Here is a 24,742-nt window from a genome sequence, read left to right on the forward strand (position 1 = left end):
AAAATATATATTTATAATATATAAAACATTTATATTAATATTTATTTAATTCATATACATTAAAAAACAATTTCATTTTGCTTTTAGGTAGTCAAAAATAGGGATCCAATGATGATTTAAACCAGGTTATAAATAAATACAAATATACTATAAAATAAATGTATACAGTATTTGTATATAGACAGAAGCAATATAACATGAGCAAAAGTACTATATTCCTGCAGTTTTTATGAATATCAGTATGACTGTGATTACCTGCCTAAGGTTGAAACACAGCTATATATTGATATTCAGTAAAATCGGATCCACCTTATTTTGCAATGCAGAAGTAAGCTATTTTTTGTGAATGTGTGTAACTTCCGATTATGATAATAACTTAAAATAGTATGATACCAAATGCCAGTTTGCAATATCAAGCAGCATACACTTAAAATGACTGGAATTGAATGACACCAAAAGTGTAGCACATTTAAGTTACAGATGGCCATGCTTGTTCTTACGCTAAAGATAAGGTGTGTTAGATTGTGCCAAAATGTTAGATCTCCACGTCAGTTGAATCAAATATATTAGATCCGACCCCGGACACTGAATCCCTGCCAGAAGATATAAGCCTTTTATCAGACTGAGAGTTTTACTAAGAAAGCCAGGGAAGAGCAGAAGCAGGAAGATGAAGTGATGATAATAAAAAGCAGAGTTTATTGAATAATCTTAGTTGCTTATGTTTTAATGCTCAGACTTTGTCTAAAAGTCTCAATGCTCAGACTTCATCTGACCAGTACAAATCCAACAAGTTTTACAATAACACAGCAAAAACAATGGAAAAATGACTGCTTCACAAAGTTGACAAAAAACAACAACCTTGAAACGGAGACATTCTCTTATCACTAACTCATGAAGAAAAACATCTCTTCAACCCACACAATCATAAGATTAAACAACAATAGAAAGCACTGCAAGAGTAAGGAAATAAGTAATATAAAATATAACTACATAAAATGACTAATTAATAATAAGAAAAAATGATGAATAAGTGATTAAATGATAAATCAAATGACAACTACATAAACGACTAATGATTATTAATGATTATAAAATTAAATCATATAAACGAAAAAAATAAAACAACACAGATATATGGTTGTTTTCTTAAAGTAACACACACACACACACAGGTTGCTACTGAGAATAATTAGATCCTTCAGGTGGATGCAACAGTTCAATATTGTAGTTCAAAACTTCCGTTTTAGATACAATATTGACAGTTACTTTGTCTGTTTTGTTCTGTTTTTGAACAAATATTTTCAATGAATGATTCAATGACTCAATCATGAAGACCACCAACTGGTTCAACTATAGAACTTGCAAAAAATGAATGAACAGTTTGAATCTTAGTCAATGAACAACCCCACCACTAATATACTGGCTGGAACCGTTGTACTGAACTGTTCATTCATTTTTTTCTAAAGTAAACATTCAAATTATTATTATTATTTTTAGATGACTTTCCTTATTACAAGAAAATAATGCATACTTTAGTGGTAGTACATATGATGATAAAAATAGCTGGTATAAATGTTCATGTAAATTGGAAAAAGGTGCAACATTCAGCTTTATTGATTAAAAATGTGTGACGTTTCGGCCATTGTCAAGGCCTTTCTCAGATATCAAGAGCAACATTATTACATACTCCTTTATACACTCCTGCAATCAGCAACATGCTTGCTACTCTACTAATTGTGGAAGTGGATTCCTAATAGGATTAGTTGAGAAAGAAAAAGAGAGAGAATAGAATAGAATAGAATAGAATAGAATAGAATAGAATAGAATAGAATAGAATAGAAGAGGAGAGGAGAGGAGAGGAGAGGAGAGGAGAGGAGAGAAGAGAAGAGAAGAGAAGAGAAGAGAAGAGAAGAGAAGAGAAGAGAAGAGAAGAGAAGAGAAGAGAAGAGAAGAGAAGAGATCAATAAAAATCCAAAAGGTTTCTATGGATTTACGCTTCACGTCAATATCTCCTCCCTGACCAACTGAATAAACTATTTTAATGCCAATGCCAAAAAGCAAACAAAAAACACAAATAGAATGTGAATGCACTTTAAAATGTTGTACTGCAGGGTTACCAACATTCCTGCAATCCACAATGTTCACATATACTGTACAGTTTCTCAACTCTCACCCATAGGTCACTTTTCGGTGTAACCTACACTCACTCTCACGCTCCCACTTATCCTCTTTGATCTCATCTACACTTCCTCCCCTAATCAGTTCTCATCACTGGATACTAACAATGCTACTGACACTCTTTGCTCCACTCTAACATATTGCTTAGCCGACTTCTGCCCCCTTTTATCCAGACCAGCCCGCAATCCCCCCTCTGCTCCCTGGCTATCCGATATTCTCAGTGGGCATAGTTCTAGACTCAGGGCTGCAGAAAGGAAGTGGCGCAAAACTAAAGTTCCTACCGACCTTAGCTTGTATCAGTTACTCCTCTCTTCCTTCTCTGCAAATGTCTCCAAAGCTAAAACCACATACTACCACAATAAAAATTCTCCTGATTCTTGCATGCTTTTCAAAACCTCTAAAAGCTGATGACTTTGCCACATTCTTCACAAATAAAACAACAACAATCAGCGGCCAATTCTCCACACCAAATACTGACAAACACATCTTAATAGCAAACACACACATTCTCCCCTCCTTCTCTCCGCTTTCGGAGGCAGAAGTTTCCAAACTCATCCTTTCTAATCACCCTACTACCTGTCGTGTTTCATCCAACCTGATCTCACGGCAATTCGTACGTATTTTACGAGGTGGCTAAATCGTATAAATTCATACGACCTCACTCGTACTAATTCATACGTTTTTTGCTAAATCGTATGTATTTTACGAGTTGACAAATTCGTATGAATTCATACGAATGACCTACCCCAAACCCCGCCCCTAAACCTAACCGTCACTGGGGTTTAGACAAATCGTACGAATTCGCACGAGTGATGTCGTATGAATTTATACGAAATAGCCACCTCGTAGAATAAGTACGAATTGGTCGTGAGATAGCGTTGGTTTCATCCCATCCCCACTCATCTTCTTCAGGCCATCTCTTCTTCAGTTGTACCTGCACTCACTCAGATTATTAACACTTCTCTTCACACTGGTACATTTCCAACAGCATTTAAGCAGGCTAGAATAACCCCACTGCTTAAGAAACCCACTCTAAATCCAGGACTTTTAGAAGACACTTGAGAGAGTTGTGTTCAACCAACTGTCTACTTATCTCACACAGAACAACCTCCTGGACAACAACCAGTCTGGGTTCAAGAGTGGCCACTCAACTGAGACTGCCCTGCTCTCAGTTATTGAAGCTCTGAGACTAGCATGAGTAGCTTCCAAATCATCAGTACTCATCTTTCTGGATCGGCCTGCTGCTTTTGACACAGTTACCCAACAGATCCTCTTGTCAACCCTCATGACAAAGGGCATCTTGGGAACTGCACTCAGTTCCAATGGTTCCAATCTTACTTCTCAGGTAGGTCCTTCATCTTGGAGGGGTGAGGTGTCTAAATCGCATCATCTTGCTACTGGGGTATCTCAGGGCTCGGTGCTTGGACCACTTTTCTTTTCCATCTACATGTCATCACTATGATCTGTCATTCAGGAAGGTGAAGGTTTTTCCTATCACTGCTATGCTGATGACACACAGCTCTACCTCTCATTCCAACCAGATGATTCGAAGGTTGCTGCTTGCAAAATGGCATGACAGCCATTTTTTGCCTGGATGAAGGACCACCACCTTCAACTCAACCTTGCAAAGACAGAACTGCTTGTGGTCGGTGCCAACCCAACACTTCATCATAACCTCTACATTGAACTAGGTTTGTCAACCATAACACCTTCCAGGACAGCCAGGAACCTTGGAGTTGTGATGGATGATTGTTTAAGCTTGACAGATCATATTGCTACAACGGCCTAGTCCTGCAGATTTGCCTTATATAACATTAGGAAGATTAAACCCTTCTAATCAAAGCATTCCACACAAATTCTCATCCAAGCTCTTGTTCTATCCAGACTGGAAAATTGTAATGCTCTCTTGGCAAACCCTCCAGTATGCATTGTCAAACCTCTGCATACTGATCCAGAATGGGTCATAGAGTGGTCATTAATGAGCAGAAGAGAATACACATCACACCTCTCTTCATCAGTTTACACTGGCTGCCAATAGCCGCTTGCATCAAATGCAAAGCTCTGATGTTTGCCTACAAGCACTGGGTCTCACCACTATACCTAAACTCACTACTACTAACTACACTGTAAAAACTTATTTTCATGATTTGTTGATCACAACATTTTTTTTTTGTCAAATCAACTTAGATAATTAATGTGGTTCAGATGACATAATATTTTGAGTTTCCGTTAAACCATTTGTCTTCATTGTATTAACTCAAATTTTTAATTTCAATGAACTCAAAATTTTAAGGCAACCAGGTATCTTTTTTTAAGTTAAAGGTACCCTAGAATTAAAAATTTAATTTATATTGGCATAGTTGAATAACAAGAGTTAAGTACATGGAAAAGACATACACTGAGTTTCAAACTCCATCGTTTCCTCCTTCTTGTATAAATCTAATTTGTTTAAAAGACCTCTGAAGAACAGGCGAATCTCAACATAACACCGACTGTTACGTAACAGTCGGGGTGTACGCCCCCAATATTTGCATATGCCAGCCCATGTTCCCAACATTATGAAAGGCATTAGACAAGGGCAGCCAGTAACGTCAGGATCTGTGCACAGCTGAATCATCAGACAAGGTAAGCAAGCAATAACAACAGCGAAAAATGGCAGATGGAGCAATAATAACTGACATGATCCATGATATCATGATATTTTTAGTGATATTTGTAAAATGTGTTGTGTTGGTTAAAGTTACCATCGTTTCTTACTGTATTCACGGAGACAAGAGCCGTTGCTATTTTCATTTTTTAAACACTTGCAGTCTGTATAATTCATAAACACAACTTCATTCTTTATAAATCTCTCCAACAGTGTGTAATGTTAGCTTTAGCCATGGCGTACTATCAAACTCGTTCAGAATCAAATATAAACACCCAAATAAATACTATACTCACATGACCCGAAGCATGCATGCAGCATACATGACGAACATCATGTAAAGATCCATTTGAGGGTTATATTAGCTGTGTGAACTTTGTAAATGCACTGTATTATAGAGTCGCGAGCTCGATGGGCAGGGAGCATGAGATTTAAAGGGCCAGCAGCCCCTGAATCAGTGAATAGTTAATGATGCCCCAAAATAGGCAGTTAAAAAATTAATAAAAAAAAATCTATGGGGTATTTTGAGCTGAAACTTCACAGACACATTCAGGGGACACCTTAGACTTATATTACTTCTTGTAAAAAAAACGTTTGATGGCAGCTTTAAACCAACAATTCTTTTTTACAGCGTACAGACTTATGTGCCCTCCAGAAGCTTGCGTTCTGCAAGTGATCAGTGCCTTGTGGTGCCATCCCAAAGAGGCACGAAATCACTCTCACTGACCTTTTCCTTGTCTGTTCCAAGGTGGAATGACCTGCCTAGCTCAATCTGAGCAGCTGAGTCTTTAGCCATTTTCAAAAAACTGCTAAAGACATCTTTTTTGTCAACACTTGACTGAGTTTTTCTTTCTTTCTCTCTCTCTATGTATTTTTACTTAAAAAAAAAAAAAAAAAAAAAAATCCTTGCTATGTTCACTTTGCTGGGACTTTAACTGGGACTTGACACAGCACTTGCATACTGTTGCACTCACATTGATTTCAATGCTTCTGTTGTTCTCATTTGTAAGTCGCTGTGGAGAAAAGCATCTGCTAAATAATTCAATGTAAATGCAAATTCTCTTGATGTTTCGCCAACATACAGCCTTCCACATTGACATAAATGGCATTACATGAATTACAAGTGATGGCATTTTTATAAATATATATAAATATATTTTTACCTGTTCTGGGATGTGAGAAATATTTCAACCTCCTAGTATACTGACACTGAGTGCAGTTTCCACATTTATAGCTACCCGGAGGAATTACAAATGGCAGAGACTTGGAATGACTTGTGCATACATCAACCTTAACTAAAGAGTTCTTTAAATTCTTTGCTTTACAAAATGACATCTATGGGGATGTTTAAACATTTTAGAAAGATCTGTTTCTGATTGTAAAACATGCCAATATTTATGTATATGTGGTGATGAACTGCACAGAAGAATACCTTTTAAACCACTGGTCCCCTTCGCAATTTTTTTTTTTTTGCTTCATCGGAATGAGATGAAACTTGGTGACTTTAGTCGCATTAGCTGTGTGAACACCCCCCAAAAAAATCAAGGACATGATTTGAATATTAAAGGGTCATAAAAAAATAGTCACTCTTGGCTCCTTCGTGGTCAAAAATGCCCATCATAGGAAATGAATGGGAGATAAAAAAAAAACAAAAACAAAACTCATAGAAACTTTTGGTGGTACAAACTATAAATCAGCCACCTTGCAGAAAAAGTGCACAACAATGAAGGGGGACACTCTAAAATAGACAAATAGGCAAAATAGGCAAAATAGACAAAACCTTGTGTATTATTTTCAATGGGGAAAAATAGCTAATACAAATTGTATAAATATTGCATAGTATCATAAAATACCCTCAAAATTCTAAATAATAATCACAAAATATTATTGAACAAAAATATATTTAATTGGTTTTACTGGGGGGTTACATTTTACATTTACATTTTAAGGCTCTGGTCATTTTTGATGAAGACAGCTTCCAGAATTTTATTGTTTGTACATGTCTTTTAAATATATAGTTGTTGCTATTTTTTGGTTGCATCAAGGACGTAAACAAAGACCAACACGTTTTTGATTTGCTAGCCAGTTAGCTAAATTCTAGTGCATATTTCTCCAACAAACACCAACAAACTTCTATGTTCATAGACAAACAGTTGTTCATGCTTTACAAAAATGCTACAACAATGCATGTATTTGGCTACAGTAAAGCTTAAATCAGAATAAAACTGTATATTGAAAGCTAACAAACAGCAGTGACAGCATCTAAACACTTAATTAATTTCAAAAAATTAATTTCCTTTAAAAGCCATGGTTGCAGAGGTTCTGCTTGACCCTCTTCATCTGGGTCTGATTCGGGCTCAATTTGATACAACTATATAGCGCCATTATTTACATTTCCACTGAAGCACATATAATGGTAAGGGCGTGGCGTTTCCGGACGCTTCAGCGAATCACAATACACTGGGCCAGCTACCCAATCTGAGCACATTGCGTATTTCGGAGGGAGTGGCTTCATAGAATCAGGAAGTCAAATGAGCCATTCGAATGACAATGGAAACAGAGGTGTAGAATAAAGGTAAAATATATGAAAAATATGGGTTTTTTTTAAAAAAAAATGAAGCATTAAGTCATGTTAAACTGCTGCCAAAAAACACAATCAAGCCCTTTTTAAAATAAAAATGAATAAATGAATGTGTGTGCATGAGCGAAAAGTGTATTGTTTGCATGTGCATGGTTGGGTTCGCAAGCCTGTTTTTTTTGTTTTTTTTGTTTTTTTTCTGTGTATGTGTGTGTGTATGTGTGTGTACAATATATTTATGTGCATCCTCATAAACTATCCATAGGATTTTCACTCAAAGTCTAACACTGAAGATCAATTATTAGACTGTACACATACAGTGCTATTGCAAAAAAGCTTACATTTCCTTATAAACAGTGACCATTTACCATTTACAGTGCATTGCACTTGCAAAAAAAAATATAAATGTTCTCTGTTACCTTTGTTCTGCAACGACAGACAGCATTGGTTGCTGTCACTTTAAGATCGGCCGCACATGACACGGATCTCACGCGTGTCCTACTTTCTCACAACTATTTACTTTCGTTTAAGACTTTAACTCATTCAAGGCTGCTCTAATGAGGATACTCGACAAAACTAAAAATTTTGGCATTATGTGTTATCGTTCGTTCAAGCGTGACATTCAGGCACTCTTCTTTCTGTGCATCATGTGTGGCATGACATTCACAGACAGCGCGTCCTCTTTTGTCGCGCTTAAATGGTTTAAAAGCATTTGCATATATAAGAGTGAGATCATATTTGTTATGCTAGCCAAAGGATGACAAAAAAGAAAAAAAAAAAACGCGTTAACCTGGAAAACGTTGACTGCGTCACGTGGTTAGGATGTGTTGCGTTCAAAAACAGATATTTATTAAACAAAAGACAAGTTATTTCGAGTCATTTAGCTCAGGTCCGAGTCAAGTCTCAAGTCATGAATGTCAAGTCAAAGTCAAGTCAAGTCTTTTGTTAATATTTGTCAAGCAAGTCTCAAGTCCTAAAATGTGCGACTTAAAGGTGGTATAGAGGATGTTTTCGTCGACTGAGTTTCAAGTGAACGCCTCCCAAAACTCGTGCACGAGTGTTTGTTTACCACCGGCATTCGCTGTGTTATTAAGCCGGGCACACATTTTACGACTAGCTAAAACATTCTGACTGTGCTCAACATACAGCGATAGTTTCCTGCTCCTGAAGCAGATTTATATACTTTCACATGGAATTTGAACACCGACTGTAATCGCAGACTGAACGCAACTGGCTCTGACTGGACGCATTTGAGCGCGATCAGTAAGTATCAATTTACATTCATAATTGGCCTTACAATCGTTAAGCCGCGCACACACTTAGTGAATTCATTATGTCGGACTTACCGCAGTTGTTACTCCTGTCTCCTGACAAAAACATTGCATTTGGCGCATGTAGAATGTGGAAAGTTACTGGAGTGCGCAGCCGCGCGTCTCTCACAAGGAACATCATGGCAGTGATTGACAAGCCAGAGGGCCAATCGTTCACGCGATGATCGCGTAAATGATTGGCTGATGTTTTTAAGGCCCTACCTCGTGCACAGATGATGTATATTAATATTATTCCTTTCAGTGCACCTAATAAATAGTCTTTTATCACTTATTAAAGAACATAGAAGTAATATTGCAAAAGTGTATAAAACAAAACATCCTCTTTACCACCTTTAAGTCAGACTCGAGTCAAGTCATGTGACTCGAGTCCCCCACCTCTGCTAAATGACATTGTGAGCTTTAGACGATCTGTTATAGAATTCAAGAAAAATTTCAGAGTTCCTAAATCTCCTTGAAACAGCACAAAAATGTCATCAATGTTGTTTTATACAACAGTATTTGATGAAAAGTTTATTATAAATGGCAGTTTATTCAGTAGGTTGGGGAGGAGATAATGATGTGAAGCATAAATCCAGAAAAACCTTTTGGATTTTTACTTTAAACAGATTGTTTCCCAAAGGTCTGCATCAGGAAACTGATTATAGTTTGTTTTATTGATCTTTTGGCTTCTCTTATCTTATTCTTCTTTTTTCCCCCTCTTTCTTTCTTCCCAATCCTGTTAGGAAACCACTCCCGCAATTAGTAAAGTAGCACACCTTTTACTGGTTGCAGGAGTGTATAAAGGAGTATGTGATATGTTGGTCTTCATGTCTGATGATCGCCTTGGCAATGGCTGAAACGTCACATTTTTTTAATCAATAAAGTTGAATTTCTTCAAGAGTAAGTGTTGCACCTTTTTCCAATTTACATACACCTCTTCTGTTGGTAGAACACCTCTGTAACACAGATCGTATATACTGGAAGAAGGAGGCGGGAACCGGCAAACGTTCAAACAATAATTTTTAATAAAATAAACAAAGAACAAAACGAAAGTAATGCCGGCAGACCCTCGCAGACGTCTGCCGGCCACGCAAACATAATAAAACATAAAATAAAGTCCAGGCCTGGTCCTCTCTCGTCCTTCACTGTCGTCGCTCCTCCTTTTATGCTCCCGGAGCTCCTCCGTGAGAGACTCAAGGCCGGTGCGCCTCACAGGTGAGGATTATTAACACTAGCGTCACCGGCCTCGCGCCGTTCTCTCACGGCTCTCGCCTGCCCTGCTCGTCACAACCTCCTTTTAACATTTTTAGTATAAATGTTCAAACCCTGAATCATTATATCCATAAAAAAAGACAAAAGGCTATACTGCTGTCTTGACAGTGCTAATGGGTTGCATCGCTCGATGTTATGCAAACACAGCAGAGGATGACAGACTCTTCACATTATTCTAGCAATCGTGTCAGAGAAAGCACTGGAAAGGTTGTATAGGGACTTAAAACAGTTGCTGGGAACAACGGCTGGGAAGTCTTGTCAAAAAGCATTTGACAATATTTGAGATGTTTTTGTCGTTATATGTAGCTCAGGTGGTGCAGCGTGGTTTCTTGTGAGAATACCGATGTTGTTTTTGGAGCATTAGAGATGGATAATGAAAGGCAGAAACAGAAATGAAAGTGAAAGTGATGGAGGTTGAGGAAAAGCAGCTGGTTTTAAAGACTGTCAAACTAGTTTCTCTGACAGATGTCAAGTCATTCACAGATCATCTCCACATGACTGCACCACTAACTGCAATGTGTGTGTGTGAAATACTGAGAAATATGAATATATATATATATATATATATGTGTCTGAGCCTGGTGTGTGCATGTGTGCTGATCAGCCACAGCTTGCCACACATCACAAAATGGCCTCTACTTTGACAAGCCACCGTGGCAGGAAAGCTTCCTTCCTTAGAAATGGCAGAATGAATAAAAGATAAATGGCTGCGTACCGACTACCTTGCCCAGAGGAGATGAAGGTCAGTGTCATCAAACCAAATGTGTGCGTGCACGTTTGCACACACGACACATTAGAATTCACATTTTTTGGCTCAGTGGCAAATGAAGAACTGCATGTTTTCTATCATATTCCAGAATTGCATATGTGTGACTGGGAGAATATTCATACTGCATCATCCACCTGTGATATGACAGCTGTACAGTTCCAGCAATGGTGCTATGCCGTGCAGAAGGCTAAACTCTGAAATGTGTGGAAAGCTGGAGATTTCTTGAATCAGACCTACATGAATGAGCGGCGTTTCAACAAGAGCCCATCTGTCCTTTGATTTTCAGTGTGGACTGAAGCTGTGAGAAATCATGTTTGTGGAAATACATTACAAAGAGTAATTTGCAGTGCAAAGGTACTATAGTGACAGAACAGGGAACTGAAAAAATAACAATTGTTTCCCATAGTATTTTTTTTGTCTTTTGTTTACTTGAAAACACTTATTTTTCTTGTGATCCTGACTAATATTGAAAAAAAAAAGCTACAGTATCTTTTGTTTTTCTTTTGTTCTGTAAGCTTAAATATTTGCAATCTATTGTATATTTGTATAACAGTCTTCAGAGTTTCAAGAGGTCCATTTTACTTCCCAGAAACAGTTTGAACAGTCAACGGTCCCAAAATAACTTACTGTACAATGCAGAAGTCAATGGCCACATACACACTGCAGCTAAATTCGGTTGTCAGTTCACCTTTTAGTGCTAAAACACGTTTGGTGACAATAACAGACCCCAAACCAGAGTGTTGCTATGGTTTCCGAGCTGTCAATCATCAGAGTTTTGAGAGTGTTGCTTTCCGCACATACATGTTACAGTGATAATTAATGGGATTCACTCCCGTATTTAAATGCGGTTGTCACTCTTGAAACTTACAGTGTGTACGTAGCCAATATGTTTGGATAAATATATATATATATATATATATATATATATATATATGTATATATATATATATATATATATATATATATATATATGTATATATGTACTGTATGTGAGATTTAGGAATGCAAAACTAGTAAGCTGATAATTATTTCCGTATTATGGTTGATAACCAATAAATGGCAGATACTGAAATTCTATACTATATTGTCAAAATAAATAAAACCTCTAAAATAATTTTTCGTGTTTTGGAAATGCTTTGTAAATATTTTGGCTGGCAGCCATAATACAGTGTAAAAGTAAAAAAAAAAAAAAAAAAATCATAAAGAAACCACAATAACCTCTCTAACACCATGTCCTAACCAGACGCAATGCGGGAAGATTCAAGTGACAAAAAATTTGTTTGTTCACACCAGACATTATGCGACTTTGAGACGTGATAATGTCAATCAAAAATCACAGCCAATCAGAAGAACTCGTGGGCGGGCTCTCCCGCAAGCTCCTGGCACTCGCAACGAAATGAATAAATACATAATCAAATTCATGAATATAACACCATTTTAGCATTATTAAAAATTAGTGCTGGGCAACGATTAAATATTTTAATCGCGATTAATCGCATGATTTTTTCTGCGATTAATCGTGATTAATCGCAGCATGTGCAAAATTCTATAATGAAATCAAAAGTAGTATATTGCGTAATTTTATTCTTTCAAAGTACTGCTGTATGAACAAAAGTGCAATAGAGAATACGAACCGACGTCACACCTCGTTGCATGCCATTTTGACAGTGTCGCCCTCGTACTGAAATTAATACGGATTCTTGCTTACCTTTTGTTTTGTTTCTCCCATTAAGTGGAACGTTAATACTTTTAATGGTATCGTTTGCATGGAATAGAAGCTATTTTATCGCATCGCATGATCATTTTATTTATTTTTTCACTGAAGTTTTGTAGGATTTCGTTTACAGTGTTGATCTGTTTACCGTGTCGCACGCTGGACGCTCACTGCTGCTTCAGTCATCGTATGAATATCATCGTATGAATATCCAAATAAATCTATGTAATTAACACACTGAGAAAAGTCGATTCATTTATTTGTTGGAAACGTTTAAATGATGCTTAAACGAGCATATTGAGTAGGCCTACAACTGTTGTCATTGTAATTCCCGTTTTCCATGATCATAGATGAGGAGGATCAGAGATTATGGGTCAAATTCAGCGGACAGACGGACACGAACACACTGTATTTTTATATTTATTTTAACAAATGACAACCACACTAAGCTACCTTTATAAAACCGTTATGAAGAAAATGTATAAAATGGTTACATTTTAAGTGATACTGAAAGTTTATATTTTGGTGTCATCCGTTTTTCTGCATGTGCTTTATTTGTAAATAGAATTTGGTATCTTTAATATCAGTCTAAGTGCATTAAGCGTTTTCTTGAGATGACATGAGAGGAAACCGTTTAAGATATAAACGTGTTGCATTCATATTTTGGGCTCATTTGTGTATATCCACACAGTATGCTTTAATAAACATGTACAGAATTGTTGGTCACATGAAGCGTTTGTTAAGCATTTGAATGTCCCCGTCAAGTTCTGCTAATTCACGAGCGCAGTGAGAGTCAGACTCGCAAAGGTAATGTTAATTATTAACACTCTGAGGTCTGACGGTATCGCCGGCGATACCACCGTGGTTTTTTTCTTATCAGTGTGAAAGAGACTCAAAATACTCCGTCAATGTTGCACATACAATTAAGAGTTATACACCATTTTAATCTGTGGAATATCTTCTTTCATTTGTGTACACTCAGAGTAAAAACAGAATTTTGTGCTTTTTGTAAAATAAAGAAAACTAACATGATGCGTGATTTCTCCTCTCCCTCTGAACGAACTCCAATCTGATAGTTCTCAGAAAATGAACTGTAACTTAGTGAATACTAATGACAAAAAAATTACACTTATGTCTAAAAAAACGTTAAGATGTCAGGTTTTAAATCATGTAAGTCAAATCGAAAACAAACCTTCTTTGTTAATGTAATCTGTATGAAAAGAGAGCCATGTCAGAAGTCTGTGATTCAGCTCATTATCTGCTAATGCGGCCACGCCCACGGAGCCAGCGCTATTCAGACGCTAATTCAGTCAATACATGCATTTATTATCTCAATCGTGTATTTATTGTCTTGAAAAGTGTTTATCTGGATGTAAAAGTCATGGTTAGCGATCTCTAGAAAACATGCAGTTACTTCCTGTTTACTTGTCTTCTACAGATGAAGTTTAGATGAGTTTTTGTTTCTTTAGCGCCCTCCTGCTGCTGTATGTATTGGAAACTCCATTCATGGAATAGCCTCTTCTTCTTTTAGATGAATTTGTGGACTAAAATGCACAGAGCGCCCTCCGACTTCAAGGATGAATTGAAAACACCAGCGCTCATAGTAATGACAGTGAATATTAAATAAAAATAACTCCTCTGTATAGAAAATTGACATAAGCATATGAGAATCCAATATTTCTCCAAATGTGCATGCTTTTAAACTAAAAGCCTATATTCAGACTCTTTGCATCACAGAAATACATTATATTTTAAAGTATAATATAAAACCATTACTTTATATTGTAATAATATTTTTCTGTATGTTTCATATATCATAATGAGCTTGAGACATCACAGAAGGTTTTTTTTTTCACAGCCTACCTGACTGAAATGCCTCATTAATATGCAAGTCATTTCAGCTCATTACTATCCAATTCTTTTGTCTTCTCAGGTGAGAATGGCCCATTTTCAGTGGTGATTCACGCCTCCTTGCATACTGTGTTTCTTGGCAAAAAGTGTCTTACAAAAACTAAATCAATATATTGTTAAATATGAAGGAGTAGGCAGCATAATTTTTACATAATTTTGAAGCAAAAACTCTAGTCTACAACCTCCAATACCCTAAAGTCTTATGAACACAGATTTATTATACTTTTTTTGGCCTTATTTCAGTGACTTAAGTTTTTTGTTTTTTCAACAACCACGCATAAATGTTATTCCTTCAAAAACACAAACATGTACATACATGTTCCTCACATATTATTGTAGCCTAGTTTGTGCTGAATACAGTGTAATGACACTTTTTCCATTAATATGTTTATGAACAACTGAAAAAAGCACAAATGTCAGGGCATGTCAAAAGTTCTCCAGGCCCCAAATCAGCCTCAGACTCCAGAGGGTTAAACCAAACGAAACCAAAACGTTCAAAAACACTTAGCAATGTGATTCTTTTATTGAGTGATAAGCAGTGGGTACCTTTTTCCATTTTTCTGTCCGCACCAGATATTTTCTTTTTCGCGCTGTAGCTCTCTAGGCACACAACAAATGCTTTCATTGGTTGAGACGTGTGATGACGCTCATCCCAAGCAGCCAGTAGCCTACTGATAAACATCCCACCCCTCCTGTGACCCATGGTTTGTATTGTATTCGGTTGTAGTCTATCTATGTGTATTCAAACGCAGTGAGCAACGGACTTTCAAAATAAAAAGTACGTTAACGCGCGATAAACTAATTGTCGGCGTTAATTAATTAATGCGTTAACGCGTTAAAAACGCGTTAACTTGCCCAGCCCTATTAAAAATACATACTGAGTTACTGAAACATTCTTTGTCATATAATACACTTGTCTGTTCACAATGAGTTGTCATTTTGAACGTTCTTGTTTCCTTTTATTTTGAAGATCTTAGGTGAATTGTCAATTGTTGCTTTCAGTACGGCTATAAAAGACATACAAAATGATATTTAAACTCACATTAGATACTTTTAACATTAAATAAATCACATAAACATTACCTGAGATTATCATTGCCATACTTTGTGTTGTTCCAGCCGTGATGTCGCAGAAAAATAGAAACCATTTCTAAAACAGAATCGTCGCGTGTCGCCGTCACGGCTGGTCAGGACACGGTGTAAGACTGCTGATTTATCTAGGATACAATTAATAATTTACAAGTAATTATCAGTTCCATTTAGATTTATTTGTATACTACACAAGATTAATTGTTTCAAAGCAGCTTTAAAAAAAGGAAAGTATCAATTGCTAGCCCAAAGGTGCCAGTGTCATGACATTTTGTTTTCTGTCCTCTGTTCGTGGGATTGTGGATCTTTTCAAGGCATATGCCACTTCAAAATGCTAAATTTCTTAATACAGAGAAAAAAAAAAAACTGTTTACTCATGGAAACATTTGGCAAAATTACTCATGAAAACAAACATTTCACAAAAAATAGGTTCAAAAGCATAATAAACTATAGAAATGATTAATTCTGCATTAGGTGCTTATATGCTTCATATTTTGCAAAGAACGCTATAGTGCAAGCCAATACATAAGTTATGTAGGCTGTTTATACAGAAGGTGGATGAAATGTCTGCCCAACAGAAATAGGTTTAACTTAGCGAGAACAAAAATTAGAAAGTCCATTATTTCAAACTGAGCTATCTTTGCATTCTCTCTCCAACTTTCTCCCAAAGAGGAGCACTTTAACAAAGTTCTACAATGACCTTCCTGTCTTTATTTGTTTAACCTTCATCCCTCAGAGAGTTTCTTATGGGTGAGGGCTATTAAATATATATCCGTCCTCCAATGTATGACACAACTGAGACCTCTAATGCTACAGAAGGTCACTTATAATGGACCTATCAAGCAGCTGTTTCTCATCTCAGTAAACATGCATAGGGAGTGTGCACACCAGGTCTGGTAGTAATAGCACTCTGTCCATGTCTAACAAGAACCCAGATTCATCCTCTTGTGTGTTCATGAATAAATGAAATGATGGCATTGCTCACATAGGACGTGCAGTTGATGGCTGTGACCCATGGCCCGGCAGCGAGAAGCGTGCCACGGCCGGTTGCCCATTCTAATGGGAATTCTCGGTCATCATATTACTTTGCAAAAGAATACTTTGGAGCTGTGACAAACAAGTTTGTGAGAGGCAATTCAAGACACGTAGACAAATAAAAGTGTTAGGGTGCATCTAACAGACTGTGGCTAGATTCTGTTAATTATAGTTGGGGTAATAGTTTATAGGACAGAGTGCTATGATATGACGTCACAATGTACATTCGACTAAATATATTCATGAACAAGGATAGTTCACTCTTTAGATCACACACAATTAATCTTTCATTTAATATTTTGTTATTTACTCACCTTAATGTAAAAAAAAAAAAAATGGTAAAAATGGCATAGTCTTTGAATTTAATTTTATGTCTTTACATTTCAACTCTATATCCTGTTTGCTACCTCAATTCAAATTAAATAAACAAATTAGAATTTAAAAAGCATTCTCAATTCAGTTCTGAATAGCACACAACCCTGCACTTCACTGTCTGGCTATGTGCCAGAGCCTCTTGAAACTGTTCAGAATATCTGTATTCTTTGACAAGCATTACACAAATGCAGCATTAAGCACAAAGACATTTCGTACAAGCCATGAAACTATTCTCATGTGGCCTGCGTGATTTACTTTGAAGCAAAACTTGACACGTCCATGCAGCCCAAAGGAATGACACAGAGGAAAAGCAGGTTTGATCTCTCTCAGTTTGAAATGGGTTTAGACGGCCACCTGCATTCATATCTGCATGTTTGATCCACTTTGTGTGATGGGACCCTGATTCGCTTTGAAAACCACACTGGAAAAGCTAGTTAGATCAAATGAAATTCAGTCCTGTCTGAAGGTGGGTCTAGAATGGAGGCATTAATAAAAACGGCTTGATGGCTCGTTAACATTAACGAGCCAATATTATCATTTAGATAATTCATTAAGAAATAATAATAAAACGGCCATTAAATATGCTGTAAATTCTTCAACTCTGCTCCTGGGTGCTCCTGGTGTCCTGTAAAGTTTATACCCAACCTGCTTCAGCTCACCTGGCTTGTGATTTTTCAAGCAATCCTGAAGAGCTTGTTAAGGTGTGTTTGATTAGGATTGGAGCTAAAAGGCTTATTCGAGATGCATTGGCGCTGCGCAGTCCGATCAGCGTATGACATCAAAGTACCGCGAGAGCGATTGGAGAGCATACAACTGCTTATGCTTACGCTCCGATTGGCCATTGTGTTCACAAGCTCAGATATGTCTGTGATTGGTTACAATGTTCAACACTTCAAAAACATCTAAATAGACATCACTGATTACACAGATACACACGGGAGTATTTGAAAGCAGGTGTCTATCAGCAAACCGGTCTGCTGATACATATTTATAGGCCTCCTCTTATGCTGATTTGGTAGATCATTTGAACGTTGCTTCTCCCGAACTTTGTTAATAAAACATCATATGTTAAGCATTTGAACAACGGCCAATTGGAAGTGTTTACGAATCTGCTTAACAGTGCTCAAAGCATCACACTTTTAAAATTTCAGTACTGACTTGGAAATGAAGTCTGTAAATTTTTTTTTCTTACAAGTTTTGAGTCTTGCAAGCAATGTTCCCTCTAAGCTGTGCGCGTGCACGGTCGCACACTTCTGAAGCCACTGCCGCGCAGAAATAATAACTGCCGTGCAGAGGACAGACTCAGACATGAAATCATGTGCGAGGAAATCCATTTGATTGTAGTTTAAATGAGAAATAATTGAAAGATGTATTGTACGAAAGAGAACGATTAAGCGCGTGTGAGCGGGCCTGAGCCAAATCGCGTTAAAGGGTTACTTCAGGATTTAGCATTAAGCTTTGTATTAGTAGAATACCACCAGTATTTTCGAATTACTGTGCTTTCCCCCTTCATATCAGCCCGAGATGAGAGATTTATGCATTTTTATTCTGTAAAAAAGCCTCCGATGACGCAAAAATCGTAATTTTCATTTTTCAATCGTCACAGCCAGTAATAGCAGGTAGTTCCGCATTTTTTCACCACGCCCATACATATGCGCGTTTGAGGTTACTCATGGACATAGATCAAAGATTTTATCAAAAGTGGGTGTCAATTATATTTTTAAGCTTACGGTAATTAACTTTATTTTGTCTGCACTACATCAGTGGTTCATCTCGCAAATGTATCGGTCTCTGCAGTCATCTCAACCAATACAGCAACAGGCTTTTGTGGTAACGTTAGCATAAATAGATAAATAGACTAACTCAGTTTTACAGAACAGTGGCTTTACTTTGATAACATCAACTTATATGCAACTTATATGTAATTGTCTATGTAACGTTACTTTGCTAAGTTTGCAGTTTTACTGCTACCTACAACACTACATATAGGCTACTGTGTTATCAGTCTAGTATCAGCGAGTCTTACATCTAGGCGAATACGCTTAGTACCAGATGGCCCATGCTGTTCGTCCTCTGGGAAAGTGAATATCAATGGTATCGCGGTGTCCTTCAGAATGGTTCTCTTCATTGCAAAGATATTTGGTTCGTAATCCTCGGGCTTGAAATGGAGACTACATATTCTGCGTTTTTTTAGGTTTTCTATAACGGTGTCATCTCCAAACTTCGGGTGTTTGATGGCCCGCAGCCACTGTTTACAATCGCTCCAAATCTTTAACTTAATCGGAAAATGATGGAAACTTACTTGTCCTTTCCTGGTTTTGGGTGTAGATCCAGGTACAAAGCAATTTAGCACCATTTCGCTGTAAATGTATGAACTAACTCACGATTTATAGAATTAATATGTAACAAAGCAAGCCTAGTTGTTTGAATTTTCCTGGTAATGCCGCCTGTAACCTATAGGCATAGTTTGGGCGTGGCCTCGCAAGGGCAGTAAAACAAATGCATTCTGGGAGTTGTTGTCTTTCATCCACATTAGTCAAAAATACATTTTCTGCCTTTTCTCAGTCTAGAAAGCTCCAAATTCAAAAATAATTTCACATTTCTACTACATAAATGACCAATTTTAAATACACATTCATCTTTCCAGGGGTGAAGTACCCCTTTAAGTCGCGGTAAGAAAACTGTCATGTTTGTGGACTTAATACCTCAATACGAGAGGCAATGCGAAACAAAAAGAAATGTGAAATTGGCGGAAATAACGAATGATGGGCACAGAATGTTAAAAAAACTCTGAGACATGTACTACACACCCACCACAGGTGTAGCGTGCAAACTCAAAATACACCAGTTATATAGGCCTACCTCAGTTTAAATGGATTATTGTGTGTGGTGGTGGTGTGGGTTTCGGGGATGTTTAAATAACTATAAATCAGTTAACATGTTCACTTTTCTTAAAAATATTTAGCTATCTGATCTGTTTAAATGCTTCAGTTTGTTTTCATATTATAATATATTAAAACAAATTGAAGCATTTAAACTGATATAATACTGTCAGTTTAAATACTTTTAGATATTATATTATATTATATCATAGTATATTACATTATTATAATGTAAGCCTAATAAAAAATTGATCTCACAAGGGGATTGTTTAGGGTTCCTTGTCACTAAAAAACTTGAAACCTCCTTGTATAGAAAATCTGGCAAATTCATAAGCAATAAACATGTAATTTTGATGGTTTAACACTGTCTGTTGCTAATAATTTAGCCTACTGTACAAAAACACGTTATGGTTGTCCCAAACCATCAGTGTATCTGCTCATATTATATTATTATAAAGAACTGAACTGTCCTTTGGGAGATTTTTAAATTATTTTTTAATAGAATTTCTTGGTAAAGACTGGTACAGTTAACACAGCAATGTGAAAAAATCTCAAGTAACCTAAAATGTGCTTAATTTCATGACTGAACTGCTTGTTTTCAAAAATATGATTTAATATATCACTAAGTTACATCAAGGGTAAAAAAAAAATAGAAATGGTACATTAAAGTTAAAAGTTACAGTTGCTTGACAAAACCATTTGTGTGTGTGTTTGTTTATGTTCATTGTACAGGTCTGATATAAAGAATGTTTTTGCTCAGGTGGCCAAAATGTGCACTCAACAGAGAAAAGTTTTGCTCAGCGAGAAAAAAATAAAAAAAAAAAATAGAGGGAACATTGCTTGCAAGTAGGTTCTGATTTTATGTGATTTTATGTTGATTTTAACTTTTAATGATGCCAGATTTTTCTCTTTGTGAAACATTGTTAAGCATATTGATATAACAACATGTAACATTAGAAATGAACCTCTGCCATAATGAAATCTGCCGTTTAAGTAACATTAATTAACCTAAATGAACCCTAAAATCAGCTGAAAATTGTCTGTGTACACTCAATTTGTCTAATTCTTTTGGTCTCTCTCTTTTTCTGTACATTGTGTGCATTACCACAGTGAAACCTGAGATATTTTATATTGCTCTGTTATATTGATGCCCTTTTAGCATCCCAGAATGGTACAACAGCAGAAGATCAGGGTCTCTGTGCGCTGACTTCCCTCTTTGTTCTCAAAGTACATCGCTCTACATGCTCAATACATCAAATACACACCCGCTTCAGTCTGAGGTCACTGACTCCAGTCTTTAAGGGCACAGGGCCAGTGCCATTGCTGTCAAGTTCTGGCGCTGCAGAAATGGACGCGTGAACGCAGTGGGCTGTAAAGTCTGCTCTCTCTCTCTCTCTCTCTCACGCTGTGCCTGACCACCAAACATCTCACTGGAGAATTCAACAGGCAGCACATTCAATAACAATATACCTTCTGCTGGATATCAATATGAGTTGTTGCAATGACAAATTTACAATTTGTTGGCAGGCTATTATTCAGACTCTCCCAGTGTGATGTGCAAGTGGAAACTTTGCATTTGCCTTAATGTTTTGTTCTTTTTTCCTGTTTTGTATCCCCTCTCTCTTTTGTCTTCATTGTTTTTGTCTCTCAGTCTCTGTCTCAGTAGTGCTGCTTTATTCTACATAAAGTAAGTCATCTTCTCCAGCTGTCTACCTCCCGTTTCACCTCTAATTTGATTTCCACACTCTCTTTTCTCCTGTCACAGGTTCTTTCTATTCTCCTTTCTTACTCCTGTCCCTTTATCTCTGATTTCTCACTTTCGCAGACGCTGGTGCACCTTTGAGGAGCTCATTACCTGCCGACAGACATGGATGTGGCTTCTCTTCAGGCTGGAGGTGACAGTGACATTAAAACAGCTAAGGGTCTTATTATCACTCTTCTAAAATTGCAACAGAACAATTTCTCTCTCCTCCTTACTCTGTCTTGAGCTGTAAGGAGTACAACAATTTTATTTTATTTATTTATTTATTTTTTTGTTTGTTTGTTTAAAAATTGGTAATGTTCTGTCAAGTATGCTGCACAGACTGGAAAAAGTAAATTGATTATTTTGACAAATATTATAACTGCAATTTGATCAACGATATGATAAACACTTAACATCTCATTAAACATAATGGTGCCAAATCACATTGAAACAACAGCTTTTACGTTCAACGTGGTGTGCAACATATATATTATAAAATATATAAAATTAAAACAAACTAAATGAAATATATTTTATTTAAATGTATATAAATAGAAATATATATTTATGACACTTATTTTGTTCCTGAATGAATCAGTGTTTTTGAACAAATCTGCTGCATGAATAATTCAACGACTTAGTAAAAAGTCTGTCTGAAATTCACAAACTGTTAATTTTGCCAGCTATTTTTTTGGCTTGGCACTGTGTCAAATGTACAAATGTTTATAAAAGCTACTTAAATATCCTAACTAAACTAAGGCTTAGCCTGGCTAAATCTAAGTTTTGTTTTTTTTTGTGGTCATGCTGCATAATTTTTAAATAATGATTATTTTGCTCAAAGTTATAATTACAATGATTGCCATGATCACAAACAATATAGTCGAGATCAATGTTTGTATTAATTACAGTTCACAAAAATAAAATAAAAAATTCATAGTTTTTTATTTTTATTTTAGTGATATTGCATGTTGATATAGTCACAGTGTGCCGACAAACAAGCTTGCCGACAAACATTTCCCGTCATAGTTTGTTTTAACTAAAAGCAACTTGCATTGTCTCCATTGCTTTGTCTCAAGATGCACACCAGTATTTTTTTTTTTTTTTTTTATAAGGCACATTTATAAAAGCTACTTAAATGTCCTAATTGAACTAAGGACTAATCCTGCCTTAATATAAGCCCTGTCTGTGAAACCAGGCCTTAGATTTCTATAGAAACTTTAGCAAAAAGTGACTCAGAGTTTACAATGGAATTCAAACTCATAGCACCTGCTGAGATGTTTTGTGTGGGGAATTCAACACCATATACTAAATGAAGCTTGTCTTTGAAGCATGCAATGTGTGTAGGAAATATATTATTAAATCTCAACATTCACAGTTTAATAATAGTGCAAGGCCACAACACAATATAAATTTTAATTTGATTGCACAACACTAGACTCAGGTAATGCATACTCAAGTCAGCTTTAGCAAAGTTGGTGGAAGCGGAATTCTCAGTTTAAGTGCTGAAGGTCCTGTACACACTCAGAGGAACTGACTTTGACAGACATAACAAGTGGGAGGCTGACAAGATCATTTCGTCAAGAAGAACAATATTTTGGTAAGCCAGCCACCCTGAGGGTCAGTGACATAGAGAGACTAGATATGAAAGGAGGACAGAGAGATTTCTTAAGGCTCTGACACACTTTTTTTTTTCTGTGTGAGGCCCTTTTTCGGTGCTATTGTGGTCTATTGACAGATGCTACTATATATCTATGAACTATATATATAATATATATATATATATATATATATATATATATATCTCATATATATATATAATATATATATATATATATATATATATATATATATAGTTTATAGATATTATCTCTAAAAGATGCAATTCAAAACTTCAATGGTTATAGGTTGTCCTTGGTTTACCTTCAAAACTAAAGCTGGCCTAAAAAAGTCTTGACGATCACAGGACACCCCATTCATTTAATGTGTGTCCAAAAATGGGCTCAGCCCACTGTGGCATTGGGCCTGTTTGTAATCAGACTGCTGGTGATAAACGAAGTAATCTGTGGTATTGGCAACCCGCTCACTCATGCTTTCTTTTTGTGTTGGCTGGTTGGGTAGGACTGTCAGTCAAACTGATAGGGCTGTCCAGCAGACAATCTTCACAGTGGCCTTATGAGAGAACCACAAAAAACATGCTGGGTTTTAATCAAAATATCAGCCACTTTGCTTTTTGTATTCAATTTATATTCAGGGCTTTTTAGGGGTTATTAACAAGTCTTATGTGAAATGTAAGTACCTAATAACGAGGCTAGATATTTGACACAGTTGCTATATATTCACACTATCGTTAACAATTTTGGATTGTCTATTTGAACTAAGTGTAAATAGACTGTATTGTTGTCAAAGGCTATTTACTAACTCCGCCCACCAATGTCTGGTTGGGTCACACAAGATTTAAAAAGACATGCACCATTCAATGTCTGCAGTGGCGTAGGATGTAGGGAGTATGGTGCGTGAAAGCAGCTTTTAACGCGTTTGACCCAAGTACGAATCCGCCTTTTGCTGAACTCGCTCTTCTCCCTTTTCCCTTTTCCCATCACATATCAGACCAGAAAGGCATTTATTTTCAGTAAAAATGAAGAAAATATTTGAAAAGTGGAAATATAGTGCATAATAACTGTTTAATAATACAGTATTTATCAGGTAGAGTTGGGGATAGGTGTAGGGAGGGCTTTATTGTCCCGGTAAGGCTGCATCCATTTAATAATTTTAATAATTATTTACACTCTGTTATTAATGTATCCTGTTAATGTACAACAATCCTGAGGTGCAAATAGTATCTGCCACTATTTATAAGTATAAAAAAACTATTTGCACTCATTGCAAAGAACTGCTATTTTTATATAGTGTAAATAGAATTAATCGCTATTTTCACTCAGTGTAAATACCATATCACTAAGAAAATGTTGCTATTGTCACTTTGTGTAAATAGATTATATTGCTATATTCACTTATTGTAAATAGCATCTACAGTTATTTGCACTTTGCGTAAATAGCATTTATAGCTATTTTCACTTAGTGTAAATAGCACCTTTGTATAATTTGCACTTAATGCAAATAGCTGCTGCCTAAAAAGTCTCTTATGCTCAACAAGGATGCATTTATTTGATCAAAAAATAAAATTATATTAATATATTAATATTATTACAATTTAAAATTATGGTTTTCTATACACTAT

At 36.3% G+C, this 24,742-nt stretch overlaps 1 protein-coding gene across 1 annotated transcript in view; it reads right to left on the reverse strand.

Annotated features, from left to right (window-relative positions):
• The window catches only part of fstl5 (follistatin-like 5), a 156,289-nt gene that overhangs the window by 89,650 nt on the left and 41,897 nt on the right, over nt 1-24,742 (reverse strand). The window lies entirely within an intron of this gene.

This window comes from Chanodichthys erythropterus, chromosome 1 (assembly GCF_024489055.1).
Source record: "Chanodichthys erythropterus isolate Z2021 chromosome 1, ASM2448905v1, whole genome shotgun sequence".
NCBI lineage: Eukaryota > Metazoa > Chordata > Actinopteri > Cypriniformes > Xenocyprididae > Chanodichthys > Chanodichthys erythropterus.